Here is a 14,162-nt window from a genome sequence, read left to right as displayed (position 1 = left end):
TTTAAATTAATTTAGTGTTGATAATGTGGTGGGGGGAAATATCATTATTCGGCAAATTCAAAGGGGGAAACAATACTAAAAATGTTAAGAAAGCCTGGTCTAAGAAGTCGACTGTGTGTACTCCCAGCCAAGTCAGACCAATTACTTCAGAAATGGTATATGCCCCTTCCTCCTAAAATGATCATTTAAAAGGATGCAACTATTGGTTTGCAATACTAAGGTAGGCTTTGTTGGGCAAAATGGCAAATCCTGTGTTGAAGTTCCTTGTAAGGGAACATATATTATTATTGTAACATAGGTCAGGTCAGGTATGGGAGCATGTGCCAGAACAGCATGTCGCTCCGTCCACTTTCCACCGGTACTCCAGGGGCCTCCGTCTGGCCATCCCCCAGGCAGATGCCAGGCCCATCTCCATCTCCTTGAGATGATGGTCAACCTGCTGCAACCACGAGGCACGTGGTCGGCCCACTGGCCGAGACTCACGAGACTCCCCGCTGAGAGAATCTGGTGAGCAGGATCAGCGTCAGGAAAATGAGCCACATGTCCATACAGCCGCAACTGACGCTCACAAATTATGCAGATAACAAATCTCATCCGAGTCTCTCTCAGCACCCGCTCGTTGGACACAAAATCCGAACAGCGATAACCAAGGATTCTCCGAAGAGACCTTGTGCCAAAGGAATTAAGTTTCCGTCTCAGATCCTTGGTCAGAGTCCAAGTCTCGCATCCATAGAGCAAGACTGGAAGTACCAAGGACATGAAGACTCGGACTTTCGTCCTCCTGCACAGTTACCGGCAGCGCCACACCCCATGATCCAGTGAATCCACGACTCCCCAGGCCTGACCCAGGCATCTATTGACCTCTGACTCACAGCCAGCAGAGACATGAATATCACTGCCAAGGTAAGTGAATCTCTCCACGACCTCAACATCCTCACCACAAACAGACACAGACAGGACAGCAGCATCCAAGGTGTCACCGAAAGCCTGGATCTTAGTTTTTGACCCAAGAAACCCATAAACCCAGCAGCTCCGACTCCTCATTCAGCACCTCGAGGGCCCCCAAAAGGATAACTAAAGTCTCTGCAAAGATGACTTCATCATCTGCAAAATCAAGGTCTGAGACCTTGACATTCCAAAACGATGCACCGCAACTTGATCTCTCCGACATCCTCCCTAAAATCCAGTCCATACAAGTGCTGAAAAGTGTGGGGGCCAGTACACACCCCTGACGAACTCCAGTAACAACTGGAAATAAGTCAGAGATGCTACAACCACACTTCACAGCACTCTCAGTACCAGAGTAGAGTTCAGACATCAGATCGATCAGTTTTGGTGGCACCCCACGAAGACCAAGAATCCTCCAGAGGACATCCCGATTCACTGAATCGAACGCTTTACAGAGATCAAAGTAGGCTGCAAGCAGCCCCTGCCGAAACTCTCGTCTGTGTTTGGTGAGGACACAAAGAGCAAGCATACGGTCAATTGTTGACCTCTTTGGTGTAAAGCCTGACTGCTCTGGACGCTGGTACTCAAGCAGATGGTGGCGAACCCTATCAAGAATTATCCGAGCAAAGGCCTTGCCCGGCACTGATAGCAGCGTCACCCCTCGGTAGTTGTTGCAGTCTTGGCGATCACCCTTCCCTTTCGAGAGAGCAACAACAAGGCCCCTCTTCCAATCAGTTGGGATGATGCCTGTGTTCCAGGCAGAGCACAAAACTGCATGTAACGACATGAGTACAGCATTTCCAACAGCCTTGAGAAGTTCGGCATGGATGCCACAGATCCCTGGAGCTTTGCCCCGTTTCAACTGGTTCACCGCAGCCCGTGTTTCCACAAGCGAAGGTGGACCACAGTTGATTGGAGGGTCAGCAACAGGGATTGTAACACCCTTGACGTCCAACTCGACAGCTGGGGGATCAGCCTGGTACAACTGCTCAAAGTAACCGGCCCAGCAGGCCTTCACTTCACACTCCTCTTTCAAGAGCCTACCACTCTCTGCTCTAACTACAGTACACTGAGGGATGGGCTTGGATGAACGCAATGCGCGAATTCCCCTGTAAGTGGGATGAGAATCACCTGTCCACAGGTGATGCTCTACCCCCTCACAGATTCCTCACACATAGGCTTCCTTGTCCACCCTCAGTGCACGTACAGTTTTACACCTCAGCTCCCTGAACAGCTCAGCTCTGCTATTCAGCCTGGCCCTGTGACTCTGGTCAATGGTATCCATTGTCCCTTGAGAGACAAAATTCTTCTTTGCCCTGCGGTGAGTTCCAAGACATCCACCGGCAACATCAAGAACGGTGGTCTTGAAGACACTCCACAACTCTTCAGGACCCCCAAAGCACCCAGACCCCCCCAAGTGTCCACTCAGCCTGTTTGCAAACTCCTCAGCAACTCTCTCATCCCTTGCCAACATCCAGCCTAGGCTGGGATGGTACCATTCTCCAGGATTTAAGGTGCAGCTTTAGAGTTGCTACAACAAGCCTGTGGTCAGTATTGAGGAACTGAGCACTCCGGTAGACCCTGCAGTTCTGGATCATCCTCCAGTGACCGTCAATGAGGACATGGTCAATCTCCTTTGCTGCACCACCAGCGTTGGAATACCAAGTCCAGCGATGAGCTTGTGGGCGCTGAAACCATGAACCAGCCACCCTAAGTCCATGACTTCTTGCAAAGTCAAGGAACTTAGTTCTATTCTGGTTCATAGTTCCTGACCCATGGGGACCAACACACATCTTATAACCATCCCTATCAGTTCCAGTCGATGCATTGAAATCCCCCAAGACTAGAAGTGTATCTCGTCTGGGGCACTGATCAACCACAGACTCGAGCATGGTGTAGAATGCATCCTTCATGGTGAGATCACTCGCCTCAGTCGGAGCATAAACAGAGACCAGGGAAATGACACCTAAGGAGTGACGAATCCTTAATCTCATAATACGCTCGTTGACCGGTGTTACCTCAATTATCATTGGGGTCAGCTTATTGGACACAGCTACAGCAACTCATTGGGTATGGTAACCATCAGAGCGACCAGACCAATGGTAGGTGTAACCACCCACCATTATCTCGCCACAATCCGGTCTCCGAACCTCAGAGAGAGCTGCAATCCTGATGTCCAAACGCTTGAGCTCAGGTGATAACAGAGACAGGTGATCATCCTCTCTTAGGGATAGGGCATTCCAGGCACCCACCCGAAGGGACCGCCTCAGGTTAACCCAGGGAGACCGCCGTCTGGTGGACGACACCTCAGCACCACTCCGACACACTCTCCCGCAATCTGACCCAGGGATGTTACCCCGTGGTTTCCCTCCTATCATCAAAGATTGGGGGTCCCGAAGGCTTTGCCCCAATCCCGTCATCCGGTGAGCTGCCCTGCGAAGGGAAGCTGCACAGGAGGTACTCCCACGGAGTGGGTTTTCAGACTTTTTTGCGTTTTTGTGTTTTGCGGAATGAAGGGTTTTACGGTGGCCGGAGTGCAAATCCTGCCACCAACCTCCTAATAAAAAAGTAACCCAACTGCAGGAGGACGTCCGCAGACATTGTTGGGCACTATATATGGATGGCCGTTGGCTCACAAGGAGCTCCTCTGCCCTTTGACAGGTTTTGTTTTTAATCCTGCTGGGTGTCCATATCCAAACACCCTCCTCACCAGAAAACCTGGTGGGGGAGACGGTTTCGTCGCCGACAACCCGACCATGGAACAGGTTAGTACAGGTTTACATGGTACCTGTAGCAGGTCACAGATCTAACCTGAGCTGACATTGTAACATAATCAAACAGAAAATTGCATTAGTTCTTGTAATGTAGTATTAGGGGTTTGGTGATGGGTTGAGTAAAGTCTTGTTGCATTGCCCGTATTGGTGTCGCTTCAATTATAATGGCTGCTGAGTAGAAATTTCTACACCCTGTGACAGAATGGGAACCCATCTTGGATTGGCCCTTTCATAAAGAAATGCTCGCAAATTGTTCTGAGCTCCCCTAATGATATGTCATTTGGTATATTGTCCTCGAGTTTAGTGTAAACCTCGAATGACAAAAATGTTCAGATAATCCTGAAAAGCTCCACATAATGTTTATTCAATTTATGAGGATTGTTGTGGTATTTATAAAAACCCAATCCAGTTGTACCTATTGTGATTATTTTCCATTTAGTGTCTTCCTGAGTCCAGTGAAAATGATTACATTGCATCGGTGGCTACATGATTAGTTTTTTTTATTTTTACAAAATGCTTGTACATGATATTCAAATAATTAGTGATCATTGAAATTGAATATCCCAATCATTTCAGTGAATTTTCACCACAGATGGCAGCAATGTATACAAATGTTGCTCTTGATAGATATAGCTTCACCTCGCCTACCAATCCACAGATGATAGCAAATTTGTCATTTGCCTTGAATATAAAATTTGATGCTTGAAAATCTCACTTTCTGACAAACTCTTAACAAATATCACATGGTCATTCTCCAGCAGAGACCGTGAATCTTGTTGACATTACATCTCTCATGACCGGCCATGTGTCAAATACATCTCAAATACAGCCTACAAGGCTAGGAAACACCATGGATTTCTTCACAGAATAGATGTCTTTCTTTCTTCCTTTCAACGACTGCAGCAACGAACAATTTACAATAATTTATCCACTTTTCCATGGTATTTAGCTCCACTTTATTGGACGGTGATGCTGCATCCCATCTCAAATACATTGAGGCAATTGAATTTCAGGCCTTGAGTGTGATTTGTATCTCACAGCAGGAGGCTGAAGTGCAGGGACATCTCCATTTCTATCATTGTGGACTTGGGTCTCTCTAGTGGGTCTCCATGTGGACTTGGTGCCTCATACCTGGTTATGTCCACTCTCCTTTTCATCCTTCATTCTTCCCCAGCCACATGCACTCACACAGCAACCAATATCTCTTTTTCTACCCACTTTTATTCCTTCATTCTTCTTTTCTCCTCTTTATGGAATAATTTCTTTAATTTCATCCAATGTTGTTCTTCCCTCCTTTGATTCAGTGACCCACTGCCTTCTCACTAACTTTTACCCTCTGTCTACCTGTAACCTTTCATTTGTGCATTTTATCCTGAATGTCATATACATATTAAATTCTGCTTAATTTGTACATGCGTGTTCATTATTGTTGTCTTGTCTGTCTGTCTGTCTGTCTGTCTGTCTGTCTGTCTTTCCTTTGCTGGACGTTTTTCTGTGCCCCTTCGCTCACCATCACCTTTTCTTTTCTTAATTGACTGTGTATTTGTTGCTCACCGCCTGGTGTCTAGCTCTCACATGCATTCTGACATCTCTTTTGGAAAGGAAAAAAACAAAAACGTTTTGCGATACCTTGACGTTGAATGGTAGAGCATTAATTTTATGATTCGCAATGTCCTATAATTTCAGATATTTCTATGAAAATGTAGATGATTATACATCTTGTTGAAGAAGTTAGAAGTTTCCCTCTGAAAACTTTTTTTTCCAAGGAATGTTTTTCTAAGTAAATGTACAGTATTTTAAAGTGGATGGCTTTGTCCATCCTACAAGAAAAAAATTTCATTGAACAGTTTATCACAACAAAAAACAATGTCTGCTCTCTCTAAAGAAGGTTTATGTGACTGGAATCAATTATTGATTTGAACTGTTAGTGGGAATTGTTCAATTTATAAATTTCCATAATTATTGGAGTATGCATCAGCCTTCCCACCATGATCACTACAGCCATGCATAGGATTGTGAATTTAACCAGGAGTCATAGGCATGAAATCTTGAATTTGTTCAGGATACAGATGTGGCCAAGAATTTCGATGTTGTTAGGATGCATCTGCATGTTACTTTCATTTTGTTCAGGGTGCCCATGCATGAGATTTTGAATTTAACCAGGATATGAATGCATGGGATGTTGGAATATGCCAGTATGCATATGTATGGCATTCTAATTTGTCCAGAATGTCAGTCCAAACACAAATGTTTTTGAGACCATCATTCATTTTTTGAGACGATAATTCATGTGATTTTTTTTTCTTTTTTTACATCAATGTGCGATGCTTGCAGATGGAAGAGGTATTCTACACATTTCCCTTCAAAAGGGAGGTGTACAATACAATACACAGTTTCAAAAGTCTGGAATCTGAAGGATATTAATTTTATCTATAATAATAATATATGTGTGTGTGTGTGTGTGTGTGTGTGTGTGTGTGTGTGTTGTGCTAGCTCAACCTGGACCATCCTGCTGGACACTGTGTGTGTGTGTGTGTGTGTGTGTCTCTGTGTGTGTGTGTGTGTGTGTGTGTGTGTGTGTGTGTGTGTGTGTGTGTGTGTGTGTGTGTGTGTGTGTGTGTGTGTTCATAAAGCATAACATTCTCTCTGCAAACTCCCCTACCCTCATCTCTCTCTCTCTCTCTCTCTCTCTCTCTCTCTCTCTCTCTCTCTCTCTCTCTCTCTCGCTCTCTCTCTCTCTCTCGCTCTCTCTCTCTCTCGCTCTCTCTCTCTCTCTCGCTCTCTCTCTCTCGCTCTCTCTCTCTCGCTCTCTCTCTCTATCTCTATCTCTATCTCTATCTCTGTCTCTATCTCTCTCTCTCTCTCTCTCTCTCTGTCTCTCTGTCTCTCTGTCTCTCTGTCTCTCTGTCTCTCTGTCTCTCTGTCTCTCTGTCTCTCTGTCTCTCTGTCTCTCTGTCTCTCTGTCTCTCTGTCTCTCTGTCTCTCTGTCTCTCTGTCTCTCTGTCTCTCTGTCTCTCTGTCTCTCTGTGTCTCTGTGTCTCTCTGTCTCTCTGTCTCTCTGTGTCTCTGTGTCTCTGTGTCTCTGTGTCTCTGTGTCTCTGTGTCTCTGTGTCTCTGTGTCTCTGTGTCTGTCTCTCTGTCTCTCCTCTCTCTCTTCGTGTCTGGGCGGTGTTTGGCTTCAGACGTATCCAGGCGGTGTTTGTCTTCGGACAGTGTTTATTTCCAGATGTATCCTAGAGAGGTTTGCTTCCGGATGTTGTTTATCTCTGGACGTGTCCTGGCAGTGTTTGTCTCCTGCATGGGTTGTAATCAAAATGTATGATCAAAACTTTCTCAAAATGTGCCATGAAAACTTTCCTTCCTCAAAAAGTACCTTTATTTCATGATAGAATACGTGTTGTCCAGTCTTCAAATGTACACCAGAAGCCTGATGCCGAAGTCCCTAGCCCTGAAGTCTGAGGCTCTGAAGTGGTGACCAAATGGAGGACGTATAGTATGATTTTTTTTTTGCGGTTACAATTGTGGGAAGAGTCAGGCCATACAAGCTCTGCTCGAATTAAACCAGACAAGCTCCGAACAGACAAATACTATAACTCTTACAAAAGTGATGCATGCAGAGATTTTTCATAGGTGTGCAGATGAGGAGAATATTAATTTTCATATATGTTGATCCCCCATGGGCTGGCTCCCCTGCCTCACATCTTGCTCAGCTTGATGCCATGGAAACCAAAGCCTTTAAGATTATTGCAATGTCCCACATTGAAGCTGATTCTATTGGCCTATCACTTCGCCATCACAGACAAGTCATTCGTCTCTCTGTCTTCTATTGCCTCCTTTTTGGTCTTGCACCCTCTGCTCATTTCATGTTTTGTCCACCTCCCCCACCCCACCACCAGGTATCTATCTATAGGACACACAGGTCCACACGACCACTGCTCAACTCCCCTCATTTATTCCTCTTTCCCCCCCCCCCACCTGTGGAACCAACTTCAAAATCCTCTTCAATCTCATTCTTTCTCCCAGGTCTTCAAGACAGATATTCATCACCATTTCAGATAATCCCCAATCCTTAGCCATGACCTTTTCTACCATCTTTTACCCCTCATCCTAATCCCTCCTCCTTCCAAATTTCCAGTTTTCCCCCCTGAGAGTTTCCTTCTGTTTCCATCTTGTCCATGCCATGCATGCTCTCCTGCCCCCCCCCATTCCTCCCCACACCCATTGTTTGTCTGCCTCCCTCTGTCTTGGCCTTCGGCTCTGCTGTGTTGGTGTGTCACCCCTATCTCTGCTGTTCCTTTTGTCCTGTTGCATCCTGATCCGTTCAGTGCTGTATGAGTACTTTCTCTTCCATGAGCCTCAACTATGTATACAAAATTTTCCTGAGACAATTTAAGAGGTTTGTGTCATCATATCTAATCGAGAATTCAAATTCCATCAAATTATTTTTGTGTTTGAGATCTGATTATTTTTATACTAAAATTAATATTTTATATTGACATTATCCTGACACGGTCCTGAGAGGTAGTAATGGCAACACTGAGATGGATGGGAGTGCAGAAGTTAGGATGGTGGAAGGCATGTATGAGGTACTTTGGCTCTCAATTTATCCTGGTTGTACATGTGCAGAGAGGAGAAAATTGTTTTCCTCTTTCTGCCTGTCTGGCAGTCAAACAAAATTGAAAATCATTCCAAACAGGAAAGTTACTGTTTTTAAGGACACCAGAAAGGACACAAACAACAAGTACAAAGAACTAATATAACATTTTAAATAAGGTGGTGTATAACACAACAGCTGTGAACTTCTGTAATTTTTTTTTCTATGAGCTTTAAAATCTTTATTTTCTTTCAATTAAATTATATACCTGCCATTGAACACTGTAGAACATAAATCGCCTTTGAGACAATGGCTGGTTCTCTCAGGGGTCTCTGCCGACTTTCTCAAAGTTAAGTTTCCGCTCGTTATTTGTCATGTTTTAACTGGTTTTTTTTGCTTACCTCCATGTTTACTGTCTTTCCGAGTTCAGTTTTGTTTCAAAAATTGAGCTATTTTCTGAGTTTTTGTCGAACTTGTCTTATCGGGTTTCTTTGAGGCCAACCCATATTTAGGCCTACCCTTATTTCCCATCTCATACGATCTTTTTCATTTGTATTCTCTCCCTAACCATCATTTTCTATTTTCCCCACTTTACCCACCACCCCCTATCTATCCCCCCCCCAAAACTAAGCCCTCTGTTTCTTGTCTTAAAATTTAAAAACCCCCAAAAAACCAAATCCCTTTCTCCCTCCATACCCACGAGTACCGATCCTTCTACTTCTTCCTCCTCCTGCCGTCACACCATCTTCCTTCTTATTGAGCTGACCCACTCTCACCATTCCATTCACGATTTCTTCCGACAACCTACCATTCTTACCCTAATCTTCAAAAATCCATCAAAAAATTTTTTTTTCCATGTATCCACCTCCCAAAAACCACGTCTCTCTACCCCTTCCTCTTCCTGTTACTTTTCATCGACCCATCAGCTTCACTCTGCGTTTACCAATCCAAATTCACCATACACCTCCACGATTTTACTTCAACATTTCCTTTTCCTAATCTTACGCAATCCTTATTTAAAAATCACACGTATGGTTCTCTTTATTGTGTCATAATTCACTACTCTTTTTCAATTTCAACAGACTGCTCTCGATTCGACCTTTCCTTCATCCCTCGTCAAAAAAGTCCATCTGTTACAACTTTTCTTCCCTTCAGTCTCTTAATTCGCCTTTACTGCATCCCTCAAGTCATGACTTCAGTTGCATCTCAAAACTAAAAATTAAAAAACTCCTAGTTTGCAATGCATATTCGTGTTCCATCAATCGTTCTTTTTTTTCCAATTTCAGTGCCAATTCACCCCTCTCACCCTTCCCTCTCAAAGCAACCATCACACTCTCCCCCCTCCAAGCTTCCCTCTCACCTTTCTCAAAAACTCACCCCTCACCTTTCTCCCTCAACTCTCCCCACTCCCCCTTCTCCCACCATTCTCCCCCCTCACTCACCCTTCTCCAAGTTCCCCCTCCCCCCTCACACACACAAAGCTGCATCCTTCCCCTACCCTCTCCCCTCCATCTCATCACTACATTTCTTCAAATCCTCAACTGCCTTCTGCCCCCTCTCTCATTACTCCCCACTGTACCTCAACCCAGCATCACAGCGCCTTTTCTCCTCCTCATCCGGCCCTCTCCCCGAGCTCTTCTGCAACCCCCCCACACTCTTTCAACAACTCTCCTTACATCCCCCCTCCTCCCTCGTCCTACCATCCCCTTCCCCTCCCCTGCACCCAAAGCCTCCTCCCCTCCCTCCTCCTTACCAGAGTGGACCTCAATCATCCAGGGCCTTCGCTCAAACCTGACAGATCTTTCCATACAGGTTGCCACTGACAAACCAGACATAATCTGCCGAACAGCAACTTTCCTCCTTCCAGACGTCTCTGGCTCCCGAGTATCTCTCCCTGGTTACTCCCTCCTCGGTATGACAGACCTCAGCCTCGTCCTGGTGTAGGAGTACCTCACTCTCCCTGCACTGCCCTCACTCCCCCACACCACCAGGAATACCTATGGCTACAGCTTCCCCTCCACTCCCACCTCATGTTTATATGTGTGCTGTACCGTCCACCAAACAGTGGTGACTCAATTTACACCTCACAATCTGAAAACATGGACAGACTTCTGTCCTCTCATCCAAACTTTCTCTTCCTCAAATGTGGTGACTTCAATAGCAGTTTCCTGGGTGTGGGTACCTCTCTCACCTGCCATGGCACTTCAGCAAAAGACTTCTGAGACTCATTGGGACTGACTCAATAGGTCAACTTCCCGACCCAGATCTCAACCAACGATACTCCATCCCTTCTGGATCTGATTTTGACAAATTTCCTTGAAAATCTCTGCTGTTCTTCCTCTGCTCTAATCGGTTCTTCTGGCCACATGCTTGTCAAAGTTGACATCTCTCTGGCTGTTATTAAAGAACCACCTCAGTGCTCTTGAGTCTGGCATTTCACTCAGGCTTCCTGGAAAGGTCTTGAAGCAGCCACCAAACTTCGAGACTGGTCTCCCATCACCAATTTCTCCAACATCAACTTGTCCTGGGAATTCTTTCAAAGAAACTTGCTCTCTCACATGCACAGATTTATCCCCTCTTGTCTTCAGTTGTCCTACCCTTCCTCGTGCCTGTGGTTCACTGAAGCTTGTGGCGAGGCAGTTGTCTTGAAGCAACTTGCCTTTGCCTCATGGAAAGCAAATCCAACTGAGCGTACTCTCAGTTCCTTCCATAAAGCTCAGAACAAGTGTGTGTCTACCCTCAGGAGAGCCAGAAAACAACATCTTTCTAATCTCGTCTGAACTCTCAAACCTCTCTCTCTCTCCCCCAAATCCTGTTGGTATAATTATAATCAAATCTGTTTCTGGTGTATATTCTCCCTCCATCCCCTCCTTTACCTCAAATGGCCGCACTGCTGACACCGGACTTGAAAAGGCTGAATGCCAAAACTCCGTGTTTGCATCTAAATCTTTTGTCCGAAACCCATCGCTTTCTGGACCCACCTTACCCAGGAAACCCAGCTGTCCCTGGACTCTGTGTCCTTTTCTTCTGACACAGTGGAGATCTTGCTGTCAAACCTCGACTCAGATTCTGCAACCAGTCCAGACTGCATCAGCCTGCGTGTCCTAAAAACCTGCTCCTCTGCTCTTGCTCAACCTCTCTCTGTTCTATTCACCCTCTCATTTGCTCAACGTCTTCTGCCATCTGTTGGAAAATCAGCAAGCATTATCGCTCTCCATAAAAAAGGTGCAAAAACATATCCCTGCAATGACAGAACAATCAGCCTTCTCCCAATCAACAGCAAGGTTATGGAATCCATCATCACTTCAGACATTAAATCCTTCCTCTTTTCCAATGGCCTGATTTCCGATCATCAATTTGGTTTCAGACCAGTTCACTCTACCCTGGATATGCTGCTTCTGCTCTTCCAACAATGGATGGAGGTCCTCAATGACAGACATGAAATCAGAGCCGTATCCCGAGACATATCACGTGCTTTTGACATGGTCTGGCACCCTGCCTTGCTCACCAAACTCTCTTCCTATGGTATCCAAGGACATCTCCACTCATGGCTCGCAAACTTCCTCTCCTGTCGCAGCCAATGTGTGGCCCGAAATGAAGTTCTCTCATCCCCTCTTCCTGTCCAAGCTGGAGTTCCTCAAGGCAGTGTTCTGGGCCCTGTCCTTTTTCTGTTTTTTATCAATGATCTCTCCGCCTCTGGAAAATCCTCTTTATCTCTTTGCTGATGATTCCACCCTCTGCCATACCATCTGACATCCCTCAGACCAGCAAGCAGCAGCTTCTTCGCTCTCTGCAGATATGGAGAAAATCATAAACTGGTCCAAAACGTGGAACATATCTTTCAATCCTGACAAATCTCATGCTCTCACTATGTCTCTCCGAAAGGACCATTTGGAAATTCCTCCATCTACATTCTCAACAACCCTCTGGAAGAATTCCTTTCATTCAAGCTTCTGGGTCTCAATAGCTGCCGTAATCTTTCCTGGGAAAGTCACATTTCCAACCTGGCCTCCAAAGCCAGTCGCGACTGGGCATCCTCCATCATGCAAAGTCCTTCCTCGGCCCACCTGAGCTCTTGACCACATACAAAGCTTTCATCCACAGCATGATGGAGTACTGCTCTCCCCTCTTGGCTGGTGCTTCTACCTCTCACCTTTCACGGTCTCACGCTGTGGAAACCAAGGCATTTAGGATCATTGGTATCTCCCATGGTGAGGCTGAGTCTTTGGGTCTCTCACTCTCACACTGCAGGCAGGTTGGTGGTCTTTCTGTCTTCCACTATCTCTTCCCTGGTATTGCTCCCCCCTGCTCTGTTTGCGTTATGCCCCCCCCCCTACTTCCACAGGGCGCTCAAGGTCTGCCAGTAACCCCCTTGTGGTGAAACTGCCAAAATCGCGAATCACTGCTCACCTTCATTCTTTCATGACTTTTTTTTTACTGCATGAAGAATAAACTCCCACCCTCTCTTCAATCCCATTCTTCTCTCCATGTCTTCAAAACAGCTATTCACTAACACCTATTATCTTCCCCCTTCAAAAACCACCATCTTTTCTACACCCATTCATCCACTCCAAACCCACTTCCTACAAATTCATTCGTGAAACGACCTTGTCGTGCGAGGTCCCTGTGGTATCCATCTTGTATACCCCGTGTTCCTCACCCCATCCCTCTCCCTTCCACAGATCTCCTAATGTCTCTCTTCCCCACTGTTCTGTCCTTCCCTCCCATGGTTCTCTTCTCTCCCGCTCCCCTTGTTGCGCGCTGTTTGTTCGCTCTCTTCCGAGCCTCGACAATGCACACACAAAAAAAGCTCTTACAAAACCCTTCTGTTTAGAAGTATTTTTTACAAAATATTACAGAATTTTACATCATCACGACCAATCAAATTTGCTGCTCAAAGACCCCGCCTATGTCCTTGTTTTTCAAGACAGGGTGGGGTAATATGTTCTCTAAACTCTCTCGTTACCCCTTGCACGCACAGCAAAAAGCCGGGTTAAGCAATTGGCTCATGTCTGTCTGTCTTATCTTTTTATGATCGAGGAAGAACATTTAAATTGAATGTGACGTTTGAACATGAATTGGAACATGAATAGGAAGACAAGTTTGCAGTTTAGCAATAATTTGGCTTAAAAAAAAATGTATGGAGGAATGTATATAGTATGTATGTGTATGGAATGCTCGATTGATATGTCTTTAAACAAGTTCACGGAAGTGCCAGGATATTTGCATTGCTATAACAGAGTGTTCTTGCAAAGGTGTACGGTGTGATTGGGACAGAAATGAAGGCAGGATCTCATGTATTTTGCATTCTTTGAAACAGAGATTGAGCCTCAGGATGAGCTCGCTTCCTTTCGTGATTATCACCAATATTTAAAAATCTACATATTGGGGTAATAGGGCATCAGTGCACCAATCTATATACTGAAAGGAAACTTGCAAGCTTGATCAATTTGCCTTGTTACCATATTCTCAATAAAGTATCTTTTAAGGGTTTGAAGGAAAAGGCAGGTAAGTCTGTGAACAGTAAGTTTATTTTCTGTACAAGTCACGGCTCATGAAAGAACGAGAACACAGAACAGACCAGAACATAATAGAACAAGAAGAACATAGACAAAAGGGGGAAAACACACAAACAGCAGGTTGCAGTAAATGCATCTACATTCTGAGAGTATAATTCAATAGCAGTCTGATTTAAGCATGGATAAGTTTGTGCAATATTGTGCAAATGGAAGAAAGTAGATTTACAGATTATAGCAATGCAAAATGAAATGTTCCATTTATTATTTTTCCAATGGTTAGAGCTGTGCAATTATAACTAGAACGATACTGGTTAGAGCGTGTTCCTC

At 45.1% G+C, this 14,162-nt stretch overlaps 1 protein-coding gene across 5 annotated transcripts in view; it reads left to right on the top strand.

Annotated features, from left to right (window-relative positions):
• Positions 1–14,162, top strand: part of LOC147035132 (ADP-ribosylation factor GTPase-activating protein 1-like) — a 259,117-nt gene that overhangs the window by 68,558 nt on the left and 176,397 nt on the right. The gene's annotated exons all lie outside the window — the stretch shown is intronic.

Source organism: Eptatretus burgeri, chromosome 1, assembly GCF_056783735.1.
Source record: "Eptatretus burgeri isolate ZD-2024b chromosome 1, Ebu_testis_v1, whole genome shotgun sequence".
Taxonomy (NCBI): domain Eukaryota; kingdom Metazoa; phylum Chordata; class Myxini; order Myxiniformes; family Myxinidae; genus Eptatretus; species Eptatretus burgeri.
Note: the sequence above shows the minus strand (reverse complement) of the source record. Positions and strands in the feature narration are given on the sequence as shown.